The sequence below is a fragment of the Hemicordylus capensis genome, chromosome 2 (assembly GCF_027244095.1).
Source record: "Hemicordylus capensis ecotype Gifberg chromosome 2, rHemCap1.1.pri, whole genome shotgun sequence".
NCBI lineage: Eukaryota > Metazoa > Chordata > Lepidosauria > Squamata > Cordylidae > Hemicordylus > Hemicordylus capensis.
Window position 1 is genome coordinate 267164506 of NC_069658.1, and position 16732 is coordinate 267181237.

General features: G+C 41.5%; 1 protein-coding gene across 9 annotated transcripts in view; it reads left to right on the forward strand.

The window, feature by feature from the left end:
- QRICH1 (glutamine rich 1) overlaps positions 1 to 16732 on the forward strand; it is a 60620-nt gene that overhangs the window by 8760 nt on the left and 35128 nt on the right. For 4 of the 9 annotated variants that reach the window (XM_053290735.1, XM_053290740.1, XM_053290738.1 and 1 more), the window contains one exon: positions 6314 to 6373. The exons of the other annotated variants lie outside the window; for them this stretch is intronic. The gene's annotated coding sequence lies outside the window, so the exon portion shown is untranslated. The remainder of the gene's footprint in view (positions 1 to 6313; positions 6374 to 16732) is intronic. 9 annotated transcript variants of the gene reach the window in all.

A 16732-nucleotide genomic window follows, 5' to 3' on the forward strand; every position in this document is an offset into this window, starting at 1 on the left:
CTCCATATATGGGTGGAATGATGGTCTAAGGCGCTGGGTTTCAGTTCCAGACATTTTTGTAAATTTCTGCCATGAAACAAGCCACTTATAAGACTCTTCTGATGTTTAAAAATATATATATATTTTAAAGGGACTTGCGGTTTTGGTTGCTGAAGGGAGAGCAGCGTCCTTCCAAGCTCCTCTGAGCCTTGTTTTTAATTCTGTTATTTTTCTTGTTTTAATCTTTTGAGGCTTTGTTTTTTCTCTCCATTGTCCTTCGTTCTTTTTTACTGCTAACATTGAACCTGTCAGCAAGGTATTTCAAGGTCGGCACTTGGAGTTTGAGTTACAAGTCTGAAGCTCCCATCTGCTTTCTATGTTTGCTTACTCAGTTTGAGTTAGACTTCATCTGGCTACAATGGGAAGAAAGCGGTCAAGAAACAGCCCATGTAATTCGACCACGGAGCCCAATAAGCATGCAAAGCAAGTTTCAAAGCAAGCTTCAATTTGTCATTACTTGCCAACTTCGGATACTGTGAGTTCTTTGGATTCATGCTCCCTATCTACTAACTTACTAATTACTCACGCAAATCTCAGGTGCACCAGAGCAAGACCTTATACAGCTTAGGCATACTATGAAGAGAAACGGAGCCTCCCAGAAGCTGTTATGCTTAGGGAACGGCTTACTGACTTCAACAGAGCAGCCTGCATCTAATGTTAAAGGGAGGGAACGGAGATCTCTCCAAGCAACTTCCCATAACTCCCAGAACTCTAACAGCGATGAGGGGATGGGTAAACTATCAGCCACAAAAACTAAGATAACCAAAAAGCCTCAGCTTTAGCAGCCTACAGAACTTTCATCTTGTCGGCTGGTAGCTGAAACGCTTAGAACTGTGTTTGATAGACTCTCATTACTAGAGAGGAAATTGGACATCGTTAAGACTCTTCTGCATGATCTGTCTAAAGGGCAGACTAAGATGGGGAGGTTTGATAATATCATTGGGGAGAAGAAGCACGGCTGTGGCACTTCTCAGACCTACCACAACTCCCATGTGATTCCAGGAGGAAGAAGTACAGTTAATAGAATATTACAACCACACCGTATTTATCTTGTAGTATACTTGAATATGGTAAACTACAACAAGTGGTACAATTTCTATGCTATTAGATGCTCACTAAGTCAGCTCTTGAATTGTAGTCTGAGAGATGTAGACCTCAAACGATTTGAGAGGCTACCATCTAACCATTTCCAAATTAGGTTTATGTTGGATTTTTATTCTTCCTGGATCCCGAATAGGATTTTCCAAAGAAAATCCTGGATTGAAGGTTTTGAGATATTCCCTAATTGCTGTTTTGCCAACACCATATTGGAGCCTTTAATTTTAAAACCTTCCAGGAAAAGACAGCAGCTGGGTGAACAAGGGCACCGTAAACATGCTGAGACAGAACCTAATGTGTCTGAATTATTTTTGCCCATGGAATCTCACTCAGTTAACTCCCTGTTCATGCAGTTTACAGAGGGGATTATGATCGATGAGCTGAACCCTTTGGTATTTAGCATCTCTTTGATTATAGAAGATCCAACTGATATAAGTAACCAGCCTATCCGGAGACAGTCTGAGGAGCTGACGGATAATAAGGCAGACTTTTTTTCCTCCACACCAGTTATGACTAGTGGTGATATGCCTTCCGTACAGGGCCAGAAGGAGGCTGACTTGCAACACGAGCTGGAATTAAGATAAACCCTCCCACTTTTGGTACACCTTGCAGAGGTATTTAACCCACCGGAAACTCCCCCTAAGAGAGGGGGTAGAGAGGCTCCATTCAGCCATTGAAGGGAGGCAGATCAGCATGGGCTTGCTCTAGTGTCATGGAATGCGGGGGGATGGGAATCTAGATCCAAGGACCCCTCATGTTTGAGCCTTTTGGACAGATTTGACATCATACTGATGCAAGAAACCTGGGCACTCTGTGATTTGGTACTTAATAGATTTTGTGTATTTTCCCTACAGGCCGTTACGAATAAGAAAAAGGGCAGACTTGGTGGGGGCCTCAGGACTTTTATCTCAACTAAGTTACGGGCATCATCAAAATAGGTTTCTTGTTTGGATAACATAGCACTGGCTGTGGAAGTTGCTCATAATCAGACTGCAGTGCTGATAGTCAACGTATATCTCCCCCTGAAACACAGGGCCCAGGAAACTAAGGAAATTTGGGGAAAGCTGGAAGGGTACATTGTTGCCTTCACAGAGGAATTTCCCATTGCAAGTATAATTCTGGGAGGCAACTTTAAAGCAAGAATGGGCCCCAGTGATGAATTACTTTATGCCCAATATAAGAGAAGTCCCCCTATTTGGGAATAGTATGTGCTTCCATACATTTCCCTCTGTAAGGACATCATATCAAATTTGGGTGGATATTGTTTGGCCCAAATGACCTATGGCTTAAATTTATTTGTTTTAAATGGCTCAGTGGACAATGACCACCTGGCAGAGTTGACATTTTGGGTGGGGAGGGGAGCGAGCACCATTGACTATTTTATTATTTTGAGGTGCCTGGCCCAGTGCTCCCCGAGTCTGGAGGTGGTCCCACAAGTGGAAAGTGACCACCACCTAGTTACTCTGCTGCTGCAAAACCCACTGGGCCCTAAACAGTATGAGTCAGTGCCTTCTACGAAGACAGAGAATAACTGCTGTCGTGTCAGATGGTCCCAGAGTTTGGCTGATAAAATCTCCACTCTTCTCCAGTCACATCACCTGCAGAAGTTGGGCCAAGATATGCTTGATTTCTCGGACCCAGTTCAACTCTTACAAGTCTATAACTCCATTACCTTGGAATTGCAAAAAATCTTACTTCTAAGCAGCCTGAATTCTCTAAAAGACAGTGGAGACCTTCCAAACCATGGTTTGACCAAGATTGTGTGGAGTGTAGACGTCTTCCTTTGGACAGATTCCAAGCTTATGAGGTAGATCCCACTTCAACATCTGTCCAAGAACTAATGTTACAGAAAAAGCAATATAAACAGCTGATCAGACAGAAAAAGTGGGTCTATATTAAATCATCTTGGGATTTGTTATTGTATTCAATCCGATCAAGACAACAGTCCCTTTTCTGGAGAACTGTGGCAGGGATTCTGCTTGGAAGACATCTGATGCCCACATCCATCTGGAGTTTTGGGAGAGGCACTTTTGAAAGCTGTACTGGGAGGAAGGGACTTTGCCAGGCCCCTTTACATTCAATGAGGAGCCATTACCTGACTGGCCGCCTGTTACCACAGCAGAAGTTTCTGACCTAATATGCCAACTGAAGCCTGGCAAGGCCCCCAGCACTGACCTGGTCCCACCGGAGTTGGATTTGTCCAGTGTGGACTGGTGGGCGCCGGTGCTTGCATCTTTGTTTACTGTCATTGATAGATCAGGGTCCATACCGAAAGACTAGGGCTTGTCCATCATTGTACCTATCTATAAGAAGGGGTGCAGAAGTGATCCAGGCAATTATAGGCCGATCAGTCTTCTGAGTACAGTTAGCAAACTTTATGCTAAATACCTTTATTGGAAGCTGAGGGACTGAATAGAACAGGATAACATTCTTGCAGAAGAGCAAGCGGGGTTCAGAGAATGGAGGTCTACTGTTGACCATTGTTTTGTTCTGCATCATCTAGCACAGAAATATGCTCAATCCTTGCATGTTGCCTTTGTAGATCTTAGGTTTGCTTTTGACTCAATCCCACGGGATAGGCTCTGGGATAAATTGAGAGCCTCTTCCATTGATCGGCGACTTAGCTCTAATTAGAGCCCTACATGTATCTTCAACCATGAGGGTTAGCTGCAATCCTCAGGGAGGATTAACCAGAGCTATTCCAATTGGAAAGGGGCTCCAACAAGGATGTGTGCTGGTGCCCTTGCTATTTAATTTTTTTGTTAATGATATGGTGACCCATCTAGATAGCAATGATTTCCATCCTCCCAAGCTAGCTGGAAGAAGTATCTCGGTGTTGCTGTATGCGAATGATGCGGCCATGCTGCCAGAACGCCAGTTGGTCTAAGGAGGGCCTTGGGGGCATTGGCTGTTTATTGTAAGAGAAAACGACTGAGTATTAATTACCAGAAAACAAAGGTGCTCTCCTTTGCTAGGAGACCTAAGAGACGGGTATGGAAGATCAATGGACAAAGGATAGAGCAGGTCCAAAATTTTGTAAACTGGGGGGTAGCTGTTCACTCATCGGGAACAAGACGGGCCCATGCCTCTCATGTGGCCCATGCTGCCCAAAACAGTGCCCGAACTATTTTGCGGTTCTATAGAACTAGAGGAGGGTATTTTATCCCCGCAGCCTTAAAACTTTTTCAAGTGAAATCATTGGCACAGTTACTGTATGGTGCCCAATTGGGTCCTTACCCAGATCTATCCCCCCTAGAAGTGGTGCAGTCTAAATTCTTGAGAGCAATATTTCAGGTGCCCAAGTGCACCTCTAATGCGAGGCTCAGATTGGAGGTGGGTTTCATTAGAGTTGAGGCCAGATGCTGGCAAATGGCACTGTTTTATTGGCTGAGAGTTTTTTCCTTGGACACAGGGCTGAGTCTCTTAGTATTAGAAGATTCCTATCAGTTGATTTGGAACTGAGCTCTGAACTAAAAGATGACCCATTTGGGCCTCGATCAGTCTGCCTTGCTTACACAAAGTTTGGAGACAGCTAGGAAGCTCATTAAACAGAGAATTGAAGATATTGAGAGAAAAATGGATATAGCAAGGGTACCTGACTTTCAGAGCCAGGAATCAGTCAGATATAGTTTGGCCCCAGCATCTTATCTCACTATCTTGGAGGTGCCCCCACTTAGAAGAGTTTTTACCCTGGCAAGATGTAGTGTCCTGCCTTCAGCTCTCTTAGAGGGCAAATATAGAGGGATTCCCTATGGGGAGAGGCTCTGCCCATGTTGGGAAGGTCAAGTGGAAACAGTCACCCATGTGCTATTGGAATGTTTGTTCTATAGAGACCTTCATCGGGGTCTCGTTTACCCTTTGATAGCTAAATGCCCAGGTCTTGATTTTCCTCAGATGATTGGCAGGCTGTTGGAAGGAAGGAATTCCTGCGCCACCAGACAGGTAGCTAAATTTTGTAGTGCAGCCCTCCGTTTGCAGAAGAGCTTACTAACTGGGAAATAGGTGATGGATTTAAGGCCAGAGCAACTTTTGTAGCTATAATGTGGCTAACTGCAGGTGGGGATGCAGGTATTGGTATCACCTGTATATCATAAGTAAATCTAACAACAAAATTTTCCCAAGCTCCTGAATTGTTTAACCCTTCTCAGATTTAGGAGCCGAGAAGGCAACTGTTTGAATTTGATTTGTGTGATAGTCTCACAAGTATGAAATACTGCTGCCTCCTTTTATTTTTAATTCTGTATTTTTAGTAGTATTTTCAGCACCTTGATCTATGCTGAGGACGACTTTTGGACTTTTAAAAATGTATTTGGTTTTATTGTTTGTAGTAGAAGTTTGATTGTCTTGTCTTCTACATTTGTTTTAATCTCATGCTGACTGAAATAAAGAGATTCACTACAATTTTTAAAAAGTAAAAATCAACAGATTGCCCAATCCATTTCAGATTAAATATCCAGAGCCTTCCCAATCTGCTCTACATCTGTGCCCGATATCAAAGCCCTGTGGCAAGCCTCTCGATACATATTCAATAACCACAAAAACAAAATCACATTATACTTCTACTACTAGGTCTCAAGAGTCCGACTGTCAGCAGGCACAGGCTGGGCTGGACAAGGCAGAAGGTGTGCACAGTGCTGTGCCACTTTGCCTCCTTTCTTCCTTTCCTGTTGCCTGCAGCAGGCAGCCTGCCCGCCAGCACTAAATAACTTCATGCTTCAGGGCAATGAGAGGCCTCTCTGGAAGCCCTGCCCACCTGCCAAACAATTGAGAGGTGCCAGTGGCGTGTGAGTCTGCCGTGCAGGGAGCCTTTCAGTAGCAGGCAAGCCTGCATGGCACTGAAAAAAAGTTGGCTCTTGGCTGGGTTGTGGTGGGTAGGGGGGATAAATTTTAGGGGCTGGGATAGAGCGCAGGGCAGGCTTCAATGTGCCCAGAGCAGGGCTTGTGCCAGCTTGGGGCAGTTGCCTTGGTCGCCCCACCCCAGGGATGGCCCCTGACTGCAGGGTTTGGGAATAAAGATCTGGAAATAAAAAATAGGGATAAATTAGAAAATTTTAGATTTCTGGTCTCTAGAATAATATATCAGCAATTTGTAATATGACATTACCTTCCCTGTGTGTTTTTAAACATGCTACTAAAAATGGGGATGGAAAGGGTTACTTTGTTCTGTCTTCTCCAGGATGTCACAAGCCTAAGAATTCAGGACCGAATATCAGAAATACATACAGCATGGTGACTGGTGAGTCTAGATTACCCACATGCTGCAAATGTGTGCCTTTAATGTTTAAGTTCTCCAAACTAACTGCTTGCTAACTGGCTTGGCCTGACCTTCCAAACTTCGTATTTATATGAAAATGAAGATAAAGGGAAGACTTGTTTCTTTAGCCACAAAAAGTTGTTGCTTGGTTGTCATAATTGTCCTGTAAGAATGAAGGTGTTCAGCAGAGAGCTGATTTTTTGGCTGCTGATAGTACAGCTGTTTCTGGATGGTACCTTTGCTGTGGTATTAGACTCTCTCATTCCTCTTCCTCCAGTTCACTAGTGGTTGTGACTGATAAAATAACAAGTACTTCTCCAAGGCTGGAAGGTACCAGGGTGTGAAATAACTTGTATAAGATCACCATGGGTCAGTGTAGGAGTAGGAAGGCTTTTGAAGAACATTCATGTATAGTATTTGTGAACTTCAGAAAGCTGCACACTCTCATGCCAAACTGAGTCTCGCCTCCCTGCCCCCAGATTATATTTTCCTGTTTATTTTTTGTGCCAACACTGTAACTTGTTTGAAGAGATTTATCTAAATGAATGATAAATGAATGCAATTTGAATGTAAAAGTTATTGTAAAATCCAATAAAAAATTTAAAATGCAAAAAAAAAAAAAGAGGAGATGGGTAAAAATGCTAAACGAATGGAAGGAGTAAAGAGACTTTCCTTTTGTTTTACCTCATTCTTGCCTATATGTTGTGGAAGTGATGAAGGGTTCAAACAATTCTTTTTTTGAATGGGAAAGTTCTCAGATTTTGTGAACTACAATATTGAGTCTGCTTACATCTTTATCAGTGATACGAATACCTGGTCACTTTCCTTGTGCCTAAGGTGTGGCATGTATTGATGCATACTGTCCCATATTCCAACTCAGGATAATTCCCAAGTTTCACTAACTGTCTCTTGGAAGTTTTAATTCTGCAAATATGAATGTATTAATTCCTTACGCTTTAGGACAGAAGACACTGAACAGCACTGAATCCAAAAGCAGACCACCCACCTCTGCCCCTGAATAGCACGTATTGCCCTTTCCCAATTCAACAGTGACTTGTTTTAAAATATTTATATACCTTACCCTTCAGGATCAGTTCCTATTAATCAGGTATAATATTCAAAACAAGAGTTTACTTCTTGTCAGTGAGTTTGTAATTGTTTCTCCAGCTTGTTTTTGTCAGTATACAGAAATAATTGAACTTCCCCAATTTCCCAGTCTGGCATCCCATACCATAAAACGAATTTGATTTGGAATGGCTAGTTCTTAAGAGCCTGAGTGGATTTTTTAAGGGTCCTGCCACTTTCTTAACATTTAACAATTCTAAAACTTGTTCTTATAATGTCCTGGAAAAAATAATTAAACTAGCTTCTTAACTGTCTCGTGTGAGGAAGGATAGTAACAGGAGAATGGATGAGTCTGCTGAATCTTTTGTGACTTCTCTGGCTAGAATGTTCTTGGAAACTTTCATGCAGATTCATTGAAAACTGCACTGTGTAGATGAATGTTTTCCATCATAATAGCAATACCTTACAAAGTGACTAAGCAAATTGTAACTCAGATTTCTCTCTCTAGACTAAAGCAGGCTAAAGGCTTCTGGATTTCTAAAACACATTGATCTGAAAACAATGAAGCCCTCATAAATATTTCATTCATTCATTTGATTTCTATACCTGAAATATCTTCATTTAGATATACATAATAATTACACTCCTGAACATTTTAATTTAGTAGGAAGAACAAAACTTTATAAGCCTTGAGATACTTGAATTGTAGACAATGGCTTATGTAATTACAAAGCTAAAAACAAACCTTGTTCTCTCAGCTACTCAAGAATCTTACTAAATCTTTTGCTACTTGATTGAATGCAAATTCAATTGAAATAAATGGGACTTTGCAATAAGCATAATTAGAGTAGAAGTTTCTCTTCATCCAGTGTAAGTTCTAATACTTATTTGTGAATTATTATCCCATTCTGTGACAACAGTGTAACTATGCTGGAAAAAGCTGGTTCTCTGATGAAAATTGGCTGATTTTAGACAAATGCCTCCCTTTAGCTTCTGGTGGAAAAAGTAGTGTGTCAGGATGTTGAATTTAATCTGTTCTTTGGGAATTGTGTTTACTGGTTTCTCAGCAAAGAGAATAGCATCATTAATTCTGCCTTACACAGAAAACCAGCCAGAACACTTCTGCCAATTGGAAACTTCATTGGAAAAGAGCATATTTTTTGTTAAGCATCTGAATTTGAAAGTGGGTAAGATATGGAGCCAATATGCTGCTTTCTTACCCCTCTTTCTGAAAAGCCGATTATTCAGATTTAGTGGCTGTCTATAACAAAGTAACTTCATCTGACAATATATAGACTCTACCTTTAAACTTCAACTCATGCCTAACATAGAACCCAAACATACAATATTTTGGTTTAATAACTCATTGTGTGTCTCCTGAAGGAAATGCTTTGCTTGGATCCATTTGCATTTGATGACATAGTAATTATGGCATGTTTGTGATTATTCCCATAGCTATTGGGCTTCATATGCATGCAGTGTAACTTATATTGAGACCCCGTGTGTGCATTGCCTGCAGTGCTATGGCTGCTCTCACACTGCTCATGGTAACTTCTGCAATTTCCACCTAACTGGTTAGAATGGACCCCACAGTTATATACCATGGTGGCAATCCCTGCCCCATGTGCATTACAAGTTTCAGGACCAACTCATGTTGCTGGCCACACACTTGATTTGGTCTTCTGTTCGACTCAGTGGGGTGTTCCATGAGTGGGAGACCCTGTGGTTTCCCCATTTTCATGGATGGACCACTACCTGGTTAAGGTTGGTTTCACAGCCACAACCCCGCCCTGAAGGGGTGGAGGACCTATTAAGATACCGAGATGGCTGCTGGTCCCGGTAGGATTCCAAAAAGCCTTGGGGTTTTTTAATGTTGGTGCTGGCAGTGATTCTGTCGATGCCCTGGTGGGAACATGGAATTCACCTGTACAGTAGACACGATCGCTCCTAAGTGTCCCTTCCAACTTGCCTTTAAAGTGGCTCCTTGGTATACAGAGGAGTTGTAGGGTCTGAAGCAGCAAAATAGGTGACTGGAGTGCTAGTGGAGGAGAACTCAGCTCAAAATTGACAGGACACAACATAGAACCCATTTGAAGATTTATGTGGAAGCGGTGCATGTGACAAAACCCCCAATTCTGGTCTGCACACATTGCTTCTGCAGGTTTGCGTTCAGCAGAGTAGTCCCGGTTGTGAGGAGTTTGATTCAGGCTCCTTCCATTTCGAGCCAGTCCCCAGAGACTATGTTCTGCTGTTCTGCTTTTAATGGGTTCTTTGCGGACAAAATCTCTTGTATTCAGGCCGACTTGGACTCCACTGTTCTTGCAGAGTGGTGTCCGGTAAACCCTCTTGCGATATTAGATTGGATCAGTTTTCAATCTGTGATGCCTGAGGATGTGGACAAGCTGCTTGGGATGGTGTGGCCTACCACTTATTCTCTGGATCCTTGCCCAACTTGGCTGCTTCTATCTAGCAGGGAAATTGTTGGGAGATGGCCTAGTTAATATCATTAACTCATTGCTGAGGGGAGGGTAGGATGCCTCCTTGTTTGAAGGAGGCAATGATAGACCATTTCCCTAGATCCCTCAGTGATGGATAGTTGTAGGCTGGTCTCCAGTCTCCCATTGTTGGGCAAGGTGATTGAGAGAGTGGTGGCTAATTTCAGACTGGCTTTAGAGTCATTTCAGACTGGCTTTAGAGCAGGCTATGGGTTTAAGATGACCTTGGTCAGCCTGATGGATGACCTTTACCAAGGAATTGACAGGGGAAGTATGACTCTGCTGGTTCTTTTGGATCTTTCGGCGGTGTTCGATACCATCGACCATGGTATCCTTCTGAATAGTCTTTCAAATATCTATTGATTTCACGGTTGCTCTTCAAAAGGGAATCTATTATATGGAGTCCTTCAGGGCTGCATCCTGTCACCAGTTCTTTTTAACAGTTACATGAAACCACTGGGTGAGGTCATCAGGAGATTTGGTGCAGGGTGTTATCAGTATGCTGATGACACCCAAATCTATTTCTCCTTCTGATCATCATCATCAGGAAATGGCATTCACTTCCTAAATGCCTGCCTACGGGCAGTAATGGGCTGGATGAGGGATAACAAATTGAAGCTGAATCCAAACAAGATGGAGGTGCTTGTTGTGGGGGATTGGAATTTGAGGGATGAGTTAGATCTTCTTGTGCTGGATGGGGTTACACTCCCCCAGAAGGAACAGGTACACAGCTTGGGAGTGCTCTTGGATCCAGGCCTCACCCTGGTATCTCAGGTGGAGTCTATGACCAGGAGTGCTTTCTATCAACTTTGGCTGATTCAACAGATGTGTCAATTCCTTGAATGATCTCAACACAGTGGTGCATCAGCTGGTAACCTCCAGGCTCGACTTTTGCAATGCACCCTACGTGGGGCTGTTTTTGTATGTAGTTCAGAAACTTCATTGAGTTCAAAATATGGCAGCGAAACTGGTATCGGGGGTAACCCGGAGAGACCATATTATGTCTGTTTTAATACAGTTGCACTGGCTGCCAATGTGTTTCTGGACAAAATACAAACTGCTGGTTATTACCTTTAAAGCCCTGAACAGCTTGGGTCCAGACTACCTTAGAGAGTACCTTCTTTTGCACGATCCCCATCACACGTTGAGGTCATCTAGAGAGGTCGGTCTCCAGCTACCACTGGTACGTCTGGTGGTGACTCGGAGCCAGGCCTTCTCTGTAGCTCCTCCTGGCCTATGGAATGCACTCACAGCAGATATCTGTAATTTAGGCTCGCTGTTGGCCTTTAAGAGAGCCCTAAAAACTTACTTGTTTGGCCTGGCCTTCCAAGGTTTTAAAGTATTTTAATTGGTTTTTAAATGGCTCTGAATTGTGTTAAAAGTGTTTTTATATTGTTTTAAGCAGTGTGTTTTTACATGGGGTTTGTTTTTAATTAAAAAAAACAAACACATTGTTGTGCACTGCCCAGAGCCTTTGGATGGGGTGGTCTAGAAATGCAATAAATATATAAATACGTGTGGTGTATAGCCAGTGACAAGGGCTAATTGGGGGGCGGGGGGGCTGTCCATTTCTAAAAGTGCAATGTTTCATAACACTAGTAATAGTATAAATTGATAAGCTGGCGATGCAATACGCATATTTAAGGTGACTCCCAAGTACTCCTTTAAGACTTTCAAATTTATTGCGTAAAAAGTTATTAAAAGCATAGTAAAAACAAAACAGATAAACATTTTGGTGTCAAACACCAGCCTCAGTGTTGTTCCTTCATTTTCTGTGAATCACCAGCTTATATTGTTCACAACTTTAATTACACACACTCTGGGAGTAATTTCAGTCAACAGATAAGATAAAAAGGTGTGTGTGTGTGTGGTGGGGGGAGACAAGAGATAAAGAGAACCAAGGTCATACAGGTCCTCGGCTTTGGAACGCTCTGCCTGAAGAGCTTCGCCATGCTCCCCCGCTCAATGTTTTTTTAAAAAATCTTAAAACACACCTTTTAAAGGAGGCTTTTAATGCTCCTTTATTATTATATCTGGTAGGTTCTTTAGGTGCTTTAGCTTTTTATAATTTTCAGTTTTAATTTGAACCTAATAATTGTGGTTTTTAATTTGACTTCTTTTTAAATTTATTTAATTTTATTACTTTTATTGTATCTGTGTCTATATTATTGTTGTGAGCCGCCCCGAGCAGTAGTGCACTGGAGGGGCGGGGTATAAATATTATTTATAATTAATTAAATAAATAAATCAAAACTTCATGGTCTCTTTTAACTCTTCCCTTCCATTTATACTGGGCTTGAGTTTATCTATATATATATATATTGACTAATCTTTCTTTGTACTAAACAACGCTCCACCTCCACCTTATTGAATTAGTAATGTGGTGAGCTGATACAACACAAGCCAAATTGGGTAATCATCAAAGTTGTTAATACTTTTAAAATTATACCCTGCTTTTTCCACAGATTGCAACATGAAGTAGCTTACAATATTTTTATTAACTTTTAATTAACCAAGTGATACCAAGTATAAATATAGTGAAATTACAGTGACTTGAATCTTTTTAAACTACCCCCTTGCCCCCCCCCCTTCCCATATGAACAATTCCTAAAGGGCAGTCAGCATAAAATACATGTGCTTAAAAGGAAAAATTGGTGTAGATATATTTGTATACTTCAGTGAACATACACTCATTACCACACGCACAGCAAAGGGTGCGGGGAGAAAAAGGGGAGGTTAAGTCCACAACATCAATCTATTCATCTCTTCCAACCTCAAGAACATTAGGTAAGGCAATCAAAGCACAAATGGGTCCAGAAAACTGTCCCATGAAACACTTGATCTTTAGCAGATTTGTGGAACAAGATTTTCTTATGAATTGCCAGCATTAATGAGTCAACTGTCCACTGAACATGGGTATTTACTTTTGCATGCTGCAGAATCAACCATTTGCTTATAAGGCAAATATATCTACACCAATTTATGTCTGAGCAGCCATTCTCTCTTGTGTTTCCAAAGTTTCCAGTTTGATTTAATGAATCCCAATAGAATGGATTCTGGAGTAATCATAAAGTAGCTTACAATGACTATGAGCCCTCGTATTCTGTCCATGCATTCACTCTGTGTGTATTGCAGGGTGGGGACAGTTTTGCAGTAGGTGCCCCTGCCCCTGCCCCCGCCCTTCATGCATTCAGCAGAAGGTGAGAACAGACTCTAAGCACATAGGACCCCTTCTCACCTATACTTCAGCAGTAGAGAGAGCAGGGCCAGTGGGTGTATCCACTGATTGAATGCATGGATAAAACATGAGAAAATAATCTATACTCAGTTAAAATTAGTTTAAAGAGTTTTCAGTCAATTCAATTTTTTGGTTAAAATTTAAACTTAAAGTGCATGCTGCTGAACTGTCATGTTTTGTATATTTATGCATATCCCAACAACATTTTCAGTAAAGTTTTACATTAGTTTGACTATAACATTTCAATTGTAGTAGCTAGCATCCAAGTGATGCTTGTGGAAGGACTTCTTGTGGTTGCAGTGCTTCAGGGAAAATCTTCTCAGCTACCCATATAAGCAAGAGGTAGTGCAAATGGGGCCTAGCACGTGCATGCGACTTGTCAGAAAGCAGGAGTTACAAGGGGGTCCAAGACATTTGTCCAATGATCTTCACAGAAGCTGAAATCAGAGGCTTTAGTTTCAGTCCTGCAGTAATTAGATGTAGATATTTAGTGTTAATACTTGTTTTTCTTGCAAACAGCTTTAAAAAGACATGTGACTACATGTAGAATAAATGTATTAAATCCTTTGAAGAAATAAGTGCCTGGATGCCATGCAGCTTTACTGTAGCTATTATAGAAATGATTGGCTTTTTGTTTCACCTCAGGCTTTCTCACTGTAATACCTGTGGTGGTCTGTCTCTTATTTGTGAGTTTTTGAATATACATATTCTGTGGTAATTAGAGCTGTAATGCTAAATGAGTAAGAAACTCTCATTCTAGTATGAATGTTGCTATGACTTGTAAGTTGTTTAACATTCTTAAGTGTTATTCATAAGCTGTACCTTTTTGTTCTTTGAAAAAAGGCATCCCCAAATCTTGAAAGGTAGTTATTGACCATGGTCATGTGTGTCTTGTATGTAGCCTTCCACCCCTATTCCTCCATTTGAACAGGAACACAAATTTTCTGCTTGGAATACATGTTACTCATCTTAATTTGAATTTATATTCACTTGTCATAGTTGATTCCTCCCCCCAAGAACCTGGAACATTTTAATAAATATACTTGAATCCACACTGGGAATTGAAGGGAGTACAATTCAGGTTTAGGACTACTAAGTGAGAGGGAACTCTGAAGGTACTGAAGCCTCAGTCCCTTCTAGTGGACTAGAATCTCCACCATACGTTGCTCAGGGTTGGTCTTTTTTGGAAACCTCCTTCTAAAGAAGCGAAAACAATAATTATTTGAAACACTAGAGAAACATTGCCAATAAATTCAAGAAAATGAAAGACACAACCCAGTTTTACAATCTCATCTAAATATATGTTCTGAATTGGTTCAGATGTAACTGGGGGCCAAGATTAAACCATGTCTTCGTGTACCATTGCTTAGTCTCGGCATGCGTGCCCTCCTCTCCTCTGCCCGTGTGTGTGTGTGTGTGTGTGTGTCAGAAGAATTCTATTTCATGATCAATTGTAACATCTGAACCAACTCATCCTGGCCTATTTCAACCAAAATATTTGAAATGAACTATGATCTGAACCCAAGGATTCAAATTGCAATTTATTTTAAGCATGTTAGTTAGAATAAGCCAAAATTTGTCAGTTCAGATATCGCAACTGAATCCTGGCTTTCTTCTAATGACAATTGGAAATGGAATTCTTTTTGCATGTAAGCAGAGAATGGGGAAGCACATGCTCCCAACAAGCTGAGAACGTGCATGAAGCCAAGGTTTAAGCATGACTCCATGTAACGTCTGAACCAGCCCACTGTGTGTCACTAGGTGGCTTGGCATGGTACTTGCTAAAAACAAAACTTTTGCTGGATGAGTGGCTAAATGAAAAGCTGTATTAGATGACTATTTGCACAAAATTTATGAAAAGCTGGACTTCTGAGCAAATCACTGTTCCTCGATCCGATAATGCCTTAATGAATCTTGAGCTTTGTATCTGGATAGGGTTGCCAACTTCTTACTGGCCCCACCTGTGCCTTTTGACATGCTGAAGCTTAGCAGGTGAAGATCTTTCCATAACTTTTTTGTGTGTGGTGGGCTGTTGTCTGCAGGTACAGGAACAGGACAGTAACTACTTGGCAAACTTCATGTATAGCTTGTTCAGTTTACCACAATGATTTCAACTTCATTGAAAGAAAATTTCAGATAATGTGCTGTTCATTACTAAGCTTTCCAAGTAGCTGCTGTTCTCTATTTTCTGAGTCTGTGTGTGCCTTAAATTGGGATTGTTCTTAATTTCTTTTATATCTCTATACTGTTCTGTTGTATGCTGATGCTAACAGCTGCTAACTGCTACCTTTTTATTTTCTAAAGTAGCAGTTCTCAAAATGAAGAGAGCTGCATATGAAGCTGCCTTAGCAAAAGGCAAATCATTGGTTCATCTAACTCAACAGATTGGCAGAGGCTCTCCAGAGTTCTTTCCTACTCCCATCTGGAGATGGCAGGGCTTGAACATGTGACCTTCTGCATGCAAAGCATGTGTTCTGTTCCTCTAAGGAGCCATAGGCTATCATAGGAGATGCAAGCCCCTCACTGAAGCTGCCTATCAGGATTTTGTCTCACTTGGCAAAAACCAAACAACCTTTCCTCTTGCAGTTTTGGTAAATCTGTAGGGTTTGAGTGCACTCTGCACAAAAATATTCTGCACTCTGTACAAGTAATGCAGATTATTTTGCCTATGTAAACTTGCTTTACATTACATGGGAGAGGGGCAGGGAGCCATGCAGAGTAATGAAGTCCTATTTTTCTCACTCAGATTTCTGAAACTTCTCCAGATGATGTTATCTCTTCCCCCCCCCCATACTTTCAAGGAAGATAAATTTGATTTTAAGCAATAAATGTGGAAGCTGAGATAATCAGGACACTGAATTCTGCATTTAGAGAATATTCCTACTGCACTGACAGTCTGGTTTCTGCTTTGGGTGGGTGGTGTGGGAGCCAATGAAACAACCCTCTAAGGCAAGTGTCCTCTTATTGGAGCCATAATTCCCACCTAGCACTAGCTTGTTCCCTTCTCTGAATCAGAATTGTCCTTGCAGAGGCTAGAATGCTGCTGCTCCTCTCCTTTTTTACAGGTTTCTTTTGGTCTGCTTCCAGGTGGCCCTTGCGGGGGTTCCATTCCCACCAATTTCCACGGATAACAAAACTGCAAATAAAGAGGCCTTAACCATATAAGGATTGGGGGCTTATGTTCCATGAGCTTAAAAAACTGCTAAAGCAGGGAGGGGCGCAGAAATAAGGGTAGAAAAGCATAGTACCTTGTTCTTCCAGGAATGCCCGCCAAATGCTCTTAATAAAAAGAGCCACAAAATGACTCTGTGCTTCAAAATGGCAGCTGGAAATGACATCACTGGTCATTTTTCGCCACTCAGGAACTGAGGATAGGTGAAAATCGCCTGTATTTCATGCAGATGAAGAAACTGGGTATCTAAGACCCATCCACGGAGACATGAAATTGTGATCCACAAAATCACAGATAACGAGGGTCTCCTGTATTGCCATCTCTTCAGTATTTAGACACTTACCTGTTCTTACCAACAAATCTGGCATACA